General features: G+C 46.1%; 1 long non-coding RNA gene across 1 annotated transcript; it reads left to right on the top strand.

Annotated features, from left to right (window-relative positions):
• The first annotated feature begins 1,481 nt into the window (after positions 1–1,481).
• Positions 1,482–13,372, top strand: LOC133228723 (uncharacterized). Its single transcript, XR_009730345.1, has 3 exons — positions 1,482–4,503; positions 9,388–9,559; positions 12,523–13,372. It is a non-coding gene; the product is annotated as an uncharacterized LOC133228723 (long non-coding RNA).
• The last annotated feature ends 1,933 nt before the right edge of the window (positions 13,373–15,305 follow it).

Below are 15,305 nucleotides of genomic sequence, written 5' to 3'. Positions count from 1 at the left end.
TCAGAGTCAGTGTGCAAGAGATTGGAAGGTTGGAAACTGGAATCAGCCTACAGACCCTCCTCTCCCTCCGTACCCTTCACTCTTGGTCTCTGCACTATTTCCCCAGGTAAGTGTGCTGGTTCACTGCACTGAACACCCGCCACCACTTCCTCTCACTTGGTTCCCTCCAAGGCTGGCATCACTGTCTCTGTGAGGCTGAGCCTGGTGAGCCTGTCCAAGGCTGTGTCCTCAGGAGCTAAGAAGGGCACTGGCATACAGCAGGTGATAGTATTTTTTGATTGCCTCTATAAGGACAAAAATGGTATGGACCTAACAGAAGCAGAAGATATTAAGGAGAGATGGCAAGAATACACAGAAGATATACAAAAAAAAGCTTCACGACCCAGATAATCACGATGGTGTGATCATTCACCTAGAGCCAGACATCCTGGAATGTGAAGTCAAGTGGGCCTTAGAAAGCATCACTACGAACAAAGCTAGTGGAGGTGATAGAATTCCAGTTGAGCTATTCCAAATCCTGAAAGATGATGCTGTGAAAGTGCTGCACTCAATATGCCAGCAAATTTGGAAAACTCAGCAGTGGCCACAGGACTGGAAAAGGTCAGTTTTCATTCCAATCCCAAAGAAAGGCAATGCTAAAGAATGCTCCAACTACCACACAATTGTAGTCATCTCACACGCTAGTAAAGTAATGCTCAAAATTCTCCAAGCCAGGCTTCAGCAATATGTGAACCGTGAACTTCCTGATGTGCAAGCTGGTTTTAGAAAAGGCAGAGGAACCAGAGATCAAATTGCCAACATCCGCTGGATCATGGAAAAAGCAAGAGAGTTCCAGAAAAACATCTATTTCTGCTTTATTGACTATGCCAAAGCCTTTGACTGTGTGGATCACAATCAACTGTGGAAAATTCTGAAAGAGATGGGAATACCAGACCACCTGACCTGCCTCTTGAGAAATCTGTATGCAGGTCAGGAAGCAACAGTTAGAACTGGACATGGAACAACAGGCTGGTTCCAAATAGGAAAAGGATTATTGTTACCATCTTTCTAAATTCCATATATATGCGTTAGTATACTGTATTGGTGTTTTCCTTTCTGGCTTACTTCACTCTGTATAATAGGTTCCAGTTTCATCCATCTCATTAGAACTGGTTCAAATGTGTTCTTTTTAATGGCTGAGTAATACTCCATTGTGTATATGTACCACAGCTTTCTTATCCATTCATCTGCTGATGGGCATCTAGGTTGCTTCCATGTCCTGGCTATTATAAACAGTGCTGCGATGAACATTGGGGTACACGTATCTCTTTCCCTTCTGGTTTCTTCAGTGTGTATGCCCAGCAGTGGGATTGCTGGATCATAAGGCAGTTCTATTTCCAGTTTTTTAAGGAATCTCCACACTGTTCTCCATAGTGGCTGTACTAGTTTGCATTCCCACCAACAGTGTAAGAGGGTTCCCTTTTCTCCACACCCTCTCCAGCATTTGGCAAAACTAATACAATATAGTAAAGTTTAAAAATAAAATAAAATTTAAAAAAAATTCAAATAGGAAAAGGAGTACGCCAAGGCTGTAAATTGTCACCCTGTTTATTTAACTTCTATGCAGAGTACATCATGAGAAACGCTGGACTGGAAGAAACACAAGCTGGAATCAAGATTGCCAGGAGAAATATCAGTAACCTCAGATATGCAGATGATACCACCCTTATGGCAGAAAGTGAAGAGGAACTAAAAAGCCTCTGGATGAAAGTGAAAGTGGAGAGTGAAAAAGTTGGCTTAAAGCTCGCTCAACATTCAGAAAACAAAGATCATGGCATCCGGTCCCATCACTTCATGGGAAACAGATGGGGAAACAGTGGAAACAGTGTCACACTTTATTTTTCTGGGCTCCAAAATCACTACAGATGGTGACTGCATCCATGAAATTAAAAGACACTTACTCCTTGGAAGGAAAGTTATGACCAACCTAGATAGCATATTCAAAAGCAGAGACATTACTTTGCTAACAAAGGTTCGTCTAGTCAAAGCTATGGTTTTTCCAGTGGTCATGTATGGATGTGAGAGTTGGACTGTGAAGAAGGCTGAGCGCCGAAGAATTGATGCTTTTGAACTGTGGTGTTGGAGAAGACTCTTGAGAGTCCCTTGGACTGCAAGGAGATCCAACCAGTCCATTCTGAAGGAGATCAGCCCTGGGATTTCTTTGGAAGGAATGATGCTAAAGCTGAAACTCCATTACTTTGGCCACCTCATGCGAAGGGTTGACTCATTGGAAAAGACTCTGATGCTGGAAGGGATTGGGGGCAGGAGGAGGAGGGGACGACAAAGGATGAGATGGCTGGATGGCATCACTGACTTGATGGACGTGAGTCTGAGTGAACTCCGGGAGTTGGTGATGGACAGGGAGGCCTGGTGTGCTGCGATTCATGGGGTCGCAAAGAGTAGGACACGACTGAGCGACTGATCTGATGGGCAGTTACTGTGCATGGTGACCTATCCGTTATGTGGAATGTGATGGTCCAGAGGAAATTGCTCCAGATCCCCTGGTGAAGCTGAGGAAGACTTCCTGGCGGAGGGGGCTCCCTGAAGGGAGATTATTTTCAGGCTAACGAGGGGAGAGAACATTACAGTATGGGAACCATGGGGACCAAGGCTCAGAAAGTGAACTCAGTGGGTGACTGAGGACCACTCTGGGGCAGCAGGAGGTGGAAGAAGGGGCTGGGGCAGCAGATGAGGCTCAGAGGAGGCAGGTTAGAGCCTCTGAAGGGTGTGACATGAGTGGCCAACACCAGATCTGATGTTAAAAATATCATCTAGAGGCCTGGAAGGGGGGGCTTTGGGCTGATTTGTCAAATGAGAAATTTCCCAGACCAGAGGTGATAAAGTGCAGAACTACAGGCTGGATGACCTCCAAGTGCTTAACCTGGTCAGTGCTGAAACAATTTGAGTTAGTGTTCACTGCTTAAACATTAAGAACTTTTGCCTAAAGTGGACATTTCTGTATGTTGCTGAGGAGTCAGGGCTCAGATCCTGTGTGGCAGATCCCCGAGCCCCATCCCACATGATGGCCATGGCTGGTGCTGAGCAGTGGACCCCCCGCCCCAGGAGCGCACACTCACCACTGCCCCAGCCGCACCCGGTCCAGCGTTTCCTGTCACCGCCTGCCTGAGGGTGTCCTGAGGGTTCACCTTTGCATCAGTTCATATTCACTGAATGGATTTTTGGAAATTTGAGACCCTTCTTGACCTTAAGAAGGTTTGACCCTCAAGTCAGAGGATGGGGACAGATAAGCAGTTCATCACATCACAGCACAGCATCCCATTGGGGAACAAGGGCCCAACATTGAATCAAAGAGAACCTTGGTTCTGGTTCTGGGTGACTGGACAGATAATGGCCCCACAGGTGTCCCAGGACCTGTGACTGTGTTACCTTGCATGGGAATGGGGGTCTTGCAGATATGATTAGGGGTCCAGATCTTGAAATACAATGTACATTCTGAATTATCCAGATGGGCCCAATCTAATCCATCAGTTCTTAAAATATGATAATGTCCCATTGGTATTAATTCCAGAACATCCTCTGTGACTTATAACAGGATCAGTGTACTCTAAAGAACACAACCAGTTCTTAGGATGGTGCTAAGCGTCAAGCAAGGGACGGGCATGACCAGGAAGTGGACAGTACACCGGGGACCTTGGCCCCTCCCCAATTTGCCTGACGTTCATGCTTTCTACTGACATTTCTGACTGTGTCCTGTGGGTCAGGTCCTCCCTGGGTTCTGGGTGTGAGCAGCGCAGGGAAGATCAAGTCCTGCAGATGACCACATGGGTCAGAGATTCCAGGAGGTGGAGACAGGGAAGGACAGAGGGAGGAAGTCTGCACCATGTGGACTCCAGGAGGGAGGTCGCTGTGACTTCACCCCAGACATTATCAGTAGGATTCCCAGGAGACTGGCTGAGTTCTCATCAATGTGACAAACCTCTGCTGTGTTCTGTAGCCACAGGCCTCACCCTGGCATCTCCCTGAGTCTGGGAGAAGCAGCAACACTGTCCTGTGGGCTGGAGGGGATGGACCTTCCTGAGAGATCTGAACTCTCAGGGAGCAGGGCATCCTGGATGGTGGGAAGGGAGAGAGTAGGGGTGAGGTGCACCCAGAAACCTGGGAAGGGGAGATGTCCTGCAGTAAGGCCAGAGGATTCCTAGAGGGATGGTCCACTGCATCTGGGGTTGTTTGCCTCATGTGAGTGACTATGGAAGAGAGAAATAAGACAGAGAGAGAGAGAAGGAGAGAGGGTGGGGATTCTGGCTTACAAGGATGCGAAGGGCATGCTGACAAGGTTGAGAAACGTCAGCCCTCCCTCGAGTATAAATTAAGAATCATCTCAAGTGAGTGGACTCAACTCAAGGAGATTCTTTCCTTCCAGCTGACAGGCAGGAGGAAGGAGATGTGAAGAAATGAAAGGAATGTTCTGACTCAATATTAATGGCCCAAAGGCATGTGTGAAAGGTAAGATTATAAGGAATCATAAAATCAATTTTAATCTAAGAGAAAAAATACAATGGTATTATTTTTACATTACTGTTATATCCCATTCCTATTGCTCTTCTGAAGTCTAGACTTAAGAATTAGGAACAAGGGGATAAGAAATATGGGTTGAGGCAGCCAGGAGAGGGGGAAAAATGCACATTAACATGAAGAAATATTTGACTTCAGGGTCCTAGGTATGAGAAAGCATGTGATAAAGGCCTTTAAAATCTAGTGCTTCATTCGCAAATGCCCTGAAATACAGCATGACAAATTTCAAAATTATTTCTGCACCCTTCACTGAAAAGTCCATCCTGTGAATGTGAAGTTAATAACCAAGTGTTCATGAAGCATCTCCTGGGTGACAGGCCTTGTGCTAAGGGGCTTAGATGGATTATCTCACTGATCCTCTCCTAGTGAGTTAAGTTCTTTAATCATCCACACTTACCAATGAGGAAGCTGAGGCCAGAGAAATTACAGAGTCGGTCACACATCCAGGGAGGGGTGGAACCAGTTTCCCACACAAGTGTGTTCCATTCCCAGTTAGTGGGCCCTCAGCACCCAGGATGCAGCATGGTGTTGGGGGTGCCACAAAAGACACATGGGCCATGAAAATAATGACCACATGGGAGAGGCCTACCTGACCCAAGGTTTAGGTTTATATTGAGTTCCTTCAAAAATTACAAGTTACCCAATATTGGAACTGATCACAGTTGTTTCCCCCCACCCCACCTCTGTTGAACATAAGATGAAATACAGGCCTGTTTGTAGGGCCATTAAATGAAAAACATAATTTTAAACCCTGGCTCATGTCAGCACGATGAGATATTCACCCCACTAGAGACAGAAAAGGGGATAGCAGATCCCCATCCCCAGATTCCTCTGCATGTGAGGTGTGGGCTTCCTGACAGGAATGACCCAAATGGTTTAAATAGTTCTCCCACCCCTCCCTCTACCCTCTCTCTGTTGATACATCTGGACTTAATACATAGACAAGTGTGTGCCAGGATCCCACTATGTGCTGTATCATAGCTTAGAGGAAGTTTCCTTGGCTGACATCCACATGGCTGCCTACACTGACTTCTGGTTCCCTCCACACACAGGGACAGAGGGCTGGGCCGGCCCCTCTCCAGTCTTGGATACGTCTCTTCTTGCTGGAGGAGGTGCTGGCTGAAAAAGGATCAGTGTGTCTGTGCCCAGCCTGCTTATGTCAGTTGCATCTGTTATTGAGTATAGATACTTTAATAAACCATCGTAAGTGAATAAGATAACAGGCAAAATAGGGGTGATCCTTCTATTAAACCTGAACTGGAAGCCTTAGGTTCACTTAATAAACAGAAGTGCTTTAAAACGTTTTTTTGAATTAAGTATGGATGAAACCACTGTAGAGAACCGGGTAAAACTCTGAAGGATTTTGTACTGAGATTGTAAGTTTCATCATCTTATTTAAAACAACAACAAAAGCCCTGGAAATAACTCCTGAAAATTATATTATTGCTGCAGAGAAGAGCCAATTCTGACTATACATTCAGACTGTTTCTTTGACTAGCTTTTCATTGCTTTTGTTATTATAATTACACATAGTGGTCTGCCTCAGAGAATCCTGCCCCTCTACTGACTGTTAAGCTAAAGCACTTTTTGTTCAGGACCCTGTCCACCTGTGGATGGTAGGAAGGAAGAAATTAAAACTAAAATGTCTCCTTCTGGAGGCTTGCCATTCTAGGAGATATTTACAAGATTAATGGACATTTTACTTGGTTTCCCCACCTCCCCCTCTTCTATAAAAGAATCCGGCATCCGCACTCTGATAAGATGGTAATTTTGAGACATTAGTCTGCCATCTTCTCAGTCAGTTGGCTTTCCTGAATAAAGTCATAATGCTTGCCTTAGAAAATGGAGTATTTTCTGCCACATCAATAAACAAGGGTGTCACAGTCATCAGTGATTCCAGCCCTTCAAATGTGAAGTCCTGAGCCCTAAGAGCACTCAGGAAGGAGAAGAGGACCTGCAGTCTGGCAGCACTCAGGCTGCAGCCATTCCCTGTGGCGAGGCCAAGGGAGCTCAGGATGTAGTATACTGGACCCAAGATAGCTGACATGCATATGAAAGGAATAATCTTGGTGAACCCAGACTCTTGCATCTTTCCATACATAGAGAGCACGAAGTTCCTTATCTTGAGATATCTGGTTTTCTTTAAGTAACAAAAATACTTTTGATGTTCAGACTACTTGCCCTTTGTTGCGAACTTTGCGCTACAATCCATGGGGTCACAGAGTCAGACACAACTTAGTGACTGAACAACAGCAACATAACCTGACTCTTCCCTCCTCACCTCCTTGGAGCAGTTCTCTCAAGAAAACATCACTGCGATGTTTTCCTAAAAATTCCCACTGAGTAAAACATAACTCTCAACTTTTAGGTTGTGACTATCTTTTTTAAGTCAACAGTCTCAAGACCTCACTCCAATTCACTGGCCTGCCATGCAACAAGCAGACTTGGTAACATTATAGCTGTGCTAAAGTTATGAAACGAAAGCCAAACTCCAGCTATCAAACCCATACTCAAAATATTGGCAAACAATTGTACATTCACATACTTTATGTTAAGAATATTTTCAAGAGATAAGATCTTTTTTATTAGGGTTCCACATCTTACCCCACACCTTTACTCAGATAACCACATCAACTAAAGAGCTCTCTACTCTGCTCATAAGCAGGAGAAAGAAAGCCAGCCTTCCTTTGGGGAACTGGGATTTTTCTTTCATGCTCTGATTCACAGATCACCCTGCTTGACACTGATTCCTTCTACACCTATGCCCTCACTTTCTCCACCTTCACCATTGAACATTGCTGGCTTCCATTCCCTCTGTTCCTACATGTTTCAAAACTTATTTTCCCTTCACTTGAGGGAAGCTGCTGCCTCCATCTTCCCGCCTTCCATCCCCCACTGTCTGGAGACACTGCCTATGTGTTGGCTGAGTGTCAGGCCATTTAAAGATGCCATTTATGTGAAAGTTCAGCCTTGTACCATCACACCCAATATTTTTTACATGGTAACATCAACCAGAACTGTGAGCATGCTGTCAGAGAAAGGGCACTACAGCTAGATCAAGTGAAAAAGCTGTACACACAGCCCCACACAGCAGCTCACATTCCAAAAAACATGGTCAACAAAGTGGATCCGTTTCATACCCAGAACGCTCCTTCCAGGGGAAGCCCTGGATCTGTGTGGATCGTGGTGAGGTATAGATGGAGGGGCCTGCGAGTCTTGTCTGGCTGTGGTAGAAGCTGGAGTAGGTGTGATACAGCCCCTGACGTTCTATGAGACCTCCCTTCCCAGGGGACATTTCCCTCTTTGTGGGTCTCACTTCCCTGTGTGGAAACCAGAGGTCAAATTCCCAGCCTCCCTTGTAGCAGGGCCCAGTCACGTGACCCAGACCCACCAATCTGAAGCCTCGCATGAGCTTCAGCTCCAGAAGAGAGAAGATGGCCTGCTGGAACGCATGAAGCCAGTGTAGCAGGCAGGGACCCTGGACTCAGCAGGGAGAGATGGAACAATGAGATCCAGGTCCCAGGGCCAGGGGTGGCTGTGAGGTCTGGCTGGTTGGCCCTAGTGTAGAGCAGGCATTTGTTCCTCATGAAGGGCCTCAGAGCCTGCTGATGTCCACTGGTGGCCACCCACTGGGCAGCTTCACCAGGGGCAGGTTGGAAATATGCAGGCCCAGACCCACAAGACCTACTGAGCCAGAGTTTCTTCTAACAAGGCCCCAGGAGATGTACATGCACATTAAGCTTAGAAATGCCAAAACATGCTTACTCCTTTTCTACTTAACCCAGCTGCAGGGGTTCCTATCCTTACAGTTACTAACCTTGATCATATAGAAGTCCTGGGAGGATTTAACCAGGTAGTGAGCTAATCTGGTTTATCCTTTAAATCCTACCGCTGGGCTCCAGAGGGGCAGAAGGGGAGGCCAGGCCAGGAGGCCATGACTTGTCCAGAAAAAATGCATTTTGTCACAAGATAGACATGCACATTCCCTGTACAAAGACACACACCTGCAAAGTTAAGACAGGCACACATATCACAGATGCTCACAGAAAGAGACTCCCATGTGCAAGTTCAGAAACATTCCTATTTATACAGGGAATACAGACCCACAAGACGTGGCAGGGGGATGGGGAGTACTGGCCCCAAAGCTGCTTTTTTCTTGTATCCCTAGAACCATAGGACGTGACCAAGGCTGCCTGACTTTGCTTCCCTCCTACTGCCAAAAACCTTGCAACTGAATTAAATATCCATGAGCCCCAGAAACCTGGTTTGTGAGACTGGCTCCTGTGATGAGAAGTCACAGCTCCAGGCCAAATGAGATGCCTGTGCCTGTGGTCTTCCTTCTGTCAGGGAGAATCACTCAGTTTAGCTCCCCAAGGCTGCACATCAGTATGGACCAAATGCTCCAGTGTTGAACCCCAGGCAGTGTGTGTGCTGGCAGTGGGCACCTTTGCCATCCACAAGCAGAGTGAGTCTGTCATGGGCGATGATGGTTTGGTGATGTGGTGTGTATCATTTGTGCATCAGCCAAGCTTTCTGACATAGAGACACTAAGAACATCAGCTTCTGCCCATGATTAGTTATGAACACTACCCAGTCCAAGTTTATCCCACTAATCAATTACAAGGTAAGTGAATCAGATTTAAGAGATAGTAATTCTACAGTACGTTTCACTTTAAATTATAATTCTATGAAATCTAATTATGCCTAGACTAAAATTTAATTTTGATTATTGAATTAAATTTCCTATGCTTTTATGAAGAATGTTGCCTTTCTTTCTTTTTTTTTGGCCATTCCATGCGGCATGTGGGATCTTAGTTCCTTGACCAAGGATCAAACCTGTGCTGTCTGCACTGGAAGCACAGAGTCTTAACCACCGAACCACCAGGGATATCTAGGATGCTACATTTATGAAGGCCATCTGTCCCAGTCATTGAAGAGTGACTGCGCAGCACCATCAGAAGCTTCTAACATCTTTTGGAGTCTCAGGGTTTGTCTTGCGGTGTGATCCTGGGGGAATGTTATATCCATATCGGGCTGTCTGTTTTCATCAGACATCACCATTGTCATCACCATTGTCACGGTTATCGCCTTCACCAACATTATCATCATCACCATCATCAACATCACAAGCACCATCACCAGCACAGCCATCACTGAATATGGTGCTCATCGTGTACAGGCTCTGCTCTAAGTGCTTCCAATCTATTACTCCTTTATCACCACCACAAACTTATAACGTAGTATTGTCACCATCCCCATTGGAATGATGAAGATGTTGAGACTCAGAGAGGCTGAGGGACTCACCTAATGTTGAACAGAGCTGTTCGCAGAGGCTGGACTCTGACCCAGCAGCCCGGCCCCACGTCCGTGCTCTTAGTCATACTCCATGCAGCACAACACACCCTCTTTCTCTCTGGACAGTCTTTATTCCTCACCGTTGGGATTTTGTCCTCACCTCGCTGTTCCCAGAATGTCCCTCCCTCCCCTCAAGCCTTTGTCAACATGCTCATCCTCCAGGCTCCCCTGTGGTCCACCTGCTCATGAAGGCCCTTCTAGCATCTCCTTACCTCAGCTTCAGATGCTCACAGCACTGCCACTGTCCCCTCCTGACACTGACCACCTGAAGCACCAACCTGAGGGTCACAGTTGGGTAGACAACCCAGCCTACTGCCCTAAGCATATCTCAGGGTGTCTGGGGACAGTGCATTGTGAGTCCTGACGGTGGGCTTTAAAAGGCACAGAGTTAGGAAAGAAGAGGAGGTGTTTATTACCTGAAACCCCTGGTCTCTCAGCATCCTCACGTCACAGCCCACAGAAAGGACATGACCATGCATCATTCTGGTGTAATGTTCATCTGCCAGTCCCCCTCTAGCCTTGGGCCCCCAGCTCTGGATGTGAGCATGTTATGTGGGCAGTTGAGAGATACCGAATTTGAAGGAAATGAGATTGAAGCAGACACAACTGTCTTCCCCCACAAGGTGACTCACTGACACCTCTTAACAAAGGGGAACTCTCTATCTGATCTGTCTGCTGGAGACACCTTTGTCTTTTCTTATAGAGAATCTGGCTTCTACACCTACACAATTTTCCCAGTGTAGCAAGATCAGGACATGGAATCAGACAGCTCTGTGTAATAGACCCAGACTGGGCTTCCCAATGACAGCTGACAGGAGCAAACCAGCCTCCTGGTGAGCACGTCCGCTTTCTAGGCAGCCCATGAAGGAGTGGCCTCTGTCATTGCCCCCTCTGAGACCCCATCTGCCCTGGTCAGTGTGCTGATGAGAAGACCAGCATTAAAGATGTTCAGTCGGTGCTGGTCCTGCTTGGGGAGCTCTAATCACAGGACCAGTTCACTCAGTCCTCGTGACGTGGGGAAGGTTTATCCTCAGTTTGCAGATGAGGAAGCTGAGGCAGAGTGGTCCATTCTCTGGTCCAAGGACACGACCTAGTGAGCACAGGACCAAGGCTGTCAGCATCATTATTGTGATTCTCTCCACAGTCATAAGCATCCTCATCATCAACATCCACACCATGGTCATCACTGCCCCTCCCTTCTTCCTTTTATCTTAATGAGAGTCTTCCTTTCTCATGAGATTGATTTCTTTGAGAAAGTGGAGTCATTTTTTTCCCTTGGGATTTGGCTTGACTTGTTTCTCTACAAATCAACTTTTTCAAATTTTATATTATTAAGATACATGCAAAGTAAATATTCAGACACTATTAAATTAAAAGTAAACAATCATTTACAGAATAAGAAGAGAAAAAGTAATAATTCACATTCACTAGTAATACTTTGGTGATTCTCCTTCTTTGTTTTTAGGCAAAGATAAGTAAAACTTTTCTTTCACCAGACATAGGATAATACAGTACATGGCATTTCATAGCCATTTGCTTCCACTGGACAATATATTGTAACATTTCATGCCCACTCACACCCATCCACCTGTGCTTCGTGATACGAAGCCCTCACAGGTGACACCAGCCAGCCTCTGTCACTCTGCCACTGGTCCTCATCACTGCTATGGGGCAAGCCCCTGTCCCTCCTATCCCCCTCTTCCAGTAGGAATCCCGCTTCTTCATTGTCATCAGCTTCTGACCTGCCTTCTCTGGGAGACCCCCTCACCCACATGTTCTCTGAGGTCCCCGTCCTCACATTCCTATCTCATAAAGGATTGCACTCACAAACTTGTCACATTTCTTGAGAAACTACTCACTCCAGACCCTGGGTCTGTATTGGGAACAGAGAGACAAGCTCAGCTGACTTTTCTTGAGCACTGATAGGCAGCAGGAATTTACTATTTACTTGTCTGGTCTCCTTAATCCCAAGCCCCAAGAAGTATGTTCTATTATGACTCTGATTTTGAGAGAGAGGAGATGAAGCAGAAGCTGCACAAGTGAAAAGCCAGGTTCCACACCAGGTCATCAGAATCCAGAGCTGATCCCTGGGCCCTTTTCTAGTCCAGGGGCCCTGCCTGTGAAGAGGTCTTCCTGCATCAGTGGACTCTCCACCTCCTCAGTCCCATGTCCTGAAAAAGGCCAGGTAGAGCCTGAAGTGCTCTAGACAGCTAGAACTCGTTTGGTTATAAGTGACAGAAAACCCAACTCTCACCAGCTTTAGATAAATTGAGGGTTTTGGATTCAAGCTCCACAGTGTAGGGCTACACCTGGCCTCTCCAAGGCTGGATTCAGACCCAGTGATGTTATTAGGGTCCTTCTTTCCCTCTCTCTCATTTCTTCTTCCGGATCAACTTCATTCTCAGACATGCTCTCCCTGATGGATGCAGAATGGCTGCAACAGCTCCAGCCCTCACACTCTGTCAGCCTCAAGTCCAATGGGAGGACACCTGCCTCTGTCCTGTAATTTTCACTAGTGGAATGGGAGAGGAGTGGGGTGTCCCCTCTGATAGAAGCTTTAGAAACCAGCGTGTCATTCTCTTTCCCCTGCCACAGTGAACAGCAGTGTTCCAGACAGAAGCTGCCTCAGTAGCCAGGGTCCTGAAGTAACAGTGATATGGGCCAAACCCACAGCCAAGACAAGATGGACTTGAAGCCTGAGCAAGACTTAGCCTCTGTCTTTGTAAATACTAAATCTGGGGTTGCTATGTTGTTCATGTTTATTTGGTCTCTGGGGTCGTTCTCTTCTCTAATGAAGTCTCTCTGGTTGCTTGCCCTCCTGGCTCCAGTCTAAAGCACCAAACAGGGCTCCAGATGCTGGGCAGGAGCAGGTAACAAGCTCCAGTTTACCCTACTGAACTGAGGAAATGATCTGGTTCCCATCAGTTCTCCTTGTGAGCTTGGGGCTTTATGAAATCTTCCCTGGATAAAGTAGCTAAAAGCCTGCCTTCAACCAACACAGGAAGGAAACAAATGCCCTTCACCGGTTTTCAAAAATTTATTTTCTCTACAATTGTGGAAAAAATAAGGCACTGGCTGTTAGAATGTTCCCTGAAGTCAGAAAGGTCCATGACTACAATTTAGCCTTTGTTCATCTGTAGACTCATTCGGAGTTCCATTGAGCCAGAGGCATCATCCCTCACAAACCAGCCTCTCCTCACTCCCCGGGATGTGGTCCCTGCAGAGGAAGGACATGTTATCACTGGAGCTTCCTACACTCAGCCTTCAGGTGCCTCCTGCTGCAGCCTGATCCATTCCCATCTGCCCTTTTCCTTGAGGGTATTTTCATTTCTGGAAACCAGTTCAGTAAATGTATCTGTTTGTGTGTGTGTGTGTGTGAATAAAACATTCACTGAAATGTTGTTTATAAACAAATAAAACCAGCAACCACAGAAGTGTACCCCCATTGGGACAGGTTGATACCATTTTTTCATTGTTTACGGGGAACCTGTGTGGCAGCTACTGTGGAAAACAGTATGGAGGTTCCTCAAAAAGCTAAAAATAGAACCAGCATGTGACCTCCCAATTCCACTTGTAGGTATATATCTGAAAAATACCAATTTGAAAATATGCATGCAACCCCACTGTTCACAGCAGCATTATTTACAAAAGTCAAGCTATGGAAGCCACCTAAGTGTCCATCAACAGGTGAATGAATAAAGATGTGGTATACATAAGTGTATATATACATACATCTTAATCATAAAAATAATGAAACTGCCATTTGCAACAACATGGACAGACTTGAAGCACATTATACTAAGTGAAATAAGTCAGAGAAAGATAAATACTGTATGATATCACTTATGTGTGGAATATACAATCTACTATATAATACAGATCAGATCAGATCAGTCGCTCAGTCGTGTCCGACTCTCTGCGACCCCATGAATCGCAGCACGCCAGGCCTCCCTGTCCATCACCAACTCCTGGAGTTCACCGAGACTCACGTCCATCGAGTCGGTGATGTCATCCAGCCATCTCATCCTCTGTCATCCCCTTCTCCTCTTGCCCCCAATCCCTCCCAGCATCAGAGTCTTTTCCAATGAGTCAACTCTTTGCATGAGGTGGCCAAAGTAGAGGAGTTTCAGCTTTAGCATCATTCCTTCCACAGAAATCCCAGGGCTGATCTCCTTCAGAATGGACTGGTTGGATCTCCTTGCAGTCCAAGGGACTCTCAAGAGTCTTCTCCAACACCACAGTTCAAAAGCATCAATTCTTCGGCACTCAGCCCTCTTCACAGTCCAACTCTCACATCCATACATGACCATAGGAAAAACCATAGCCTTGACTAGACGGACCTTTGCTGGCAAAGTAATGTCTCTGCTTTTGAATATGCTATCTAGGTTGGTCATAACTTTCCTTCCAAGGAGTAAGCGTCTTTTAATTTCATGGCTGCAGTCACCTAGTAAATAGAAAAGAAGCCAACTCACAGATACAGAGAACAAACTAGTGGTTACCAGCAGGGACAGAAGAGGGAAGAGGCACTGTAAGTGTGGGGGAGTAAAAGGAACCAACTATTAGGTATAAAATAAGCTACAAGGGTATACTGTACGACACATTGAATACAGCCAATATTCTATGATAACTATAAACGTATAACCTTTAATAATTGTGAATCAGGATATTGTATACTTGTAACATAACATTGTACATGGTTCATAGCTGCTCAGTCATATCCAACTCTTTGAAACTCCATGGATTGGAGCCCACCAGGCTCCTCTCTTCATGAGGATTCTCCAGGCAAGAATACTGGAAAGGATGCCTAACACTGGAGTTGTTCAAGAGTCAATTGTGGTGAAAATGCAATTCTTCAAACAAGATAATTGCAGATGTTTTATATGCAATATGTAGCTGCACACACACAGTAACTCACAGAATGGTATCGGCAACACATCTCAGGGAGAAGCAGGATTTTAAATGTGTGTGAGAAACCACCTCTCCTTCAGTCCTTTCTGGAACCGCAATTTGAGCCCACCTGGGGACAAGGTTGAAAGTTTAAGGTTGATCCCATGAGAGGTTGTGCTGTTGTTCCCAGTTCTTCACCTGCTCTTGTATGCTCACCTGGTCTCTTGACTTTAGGTTTAAACATGTGACTTGCTCTGCCTCCTAGATGGAGGGAGAAGGGCAATGGGGCAATTCTAAGCTGGACTCCAGAGCCTTCTGATATGTCCTGTTCCCTCTTACTTCTCTTTTCTTGTGTGGAGAAGAGTATGCCTAGGCTGCCCCATCAGTCCCAAAGGGGATTAGAGATGATAGGACCAGAGACTCCTTGGCCACGTTTAGCCCAGACCTGGCAGTCCCCTGCCCTCTGCTGACCCATGAGTGAGCCCTGAGAC

The sequence above is a fragment of the Bos javanicus genome, chromosome 17, assembly GCF_032452875.1.
Source record: "Bos javanicus breed banteng chromosome 17, ARS-OSU_banteng_1.0, whole genome shotgun sequence".
NCBI classification, from domain to species: Eukaryota; Metazoa; Chordata; class Mammalia; order Artiodactyla; family Bovidae; genus Bos; species Bos javanicus.
This window is presented reverse-complemented; position numbering and strand designations above follow the sequence as displayed.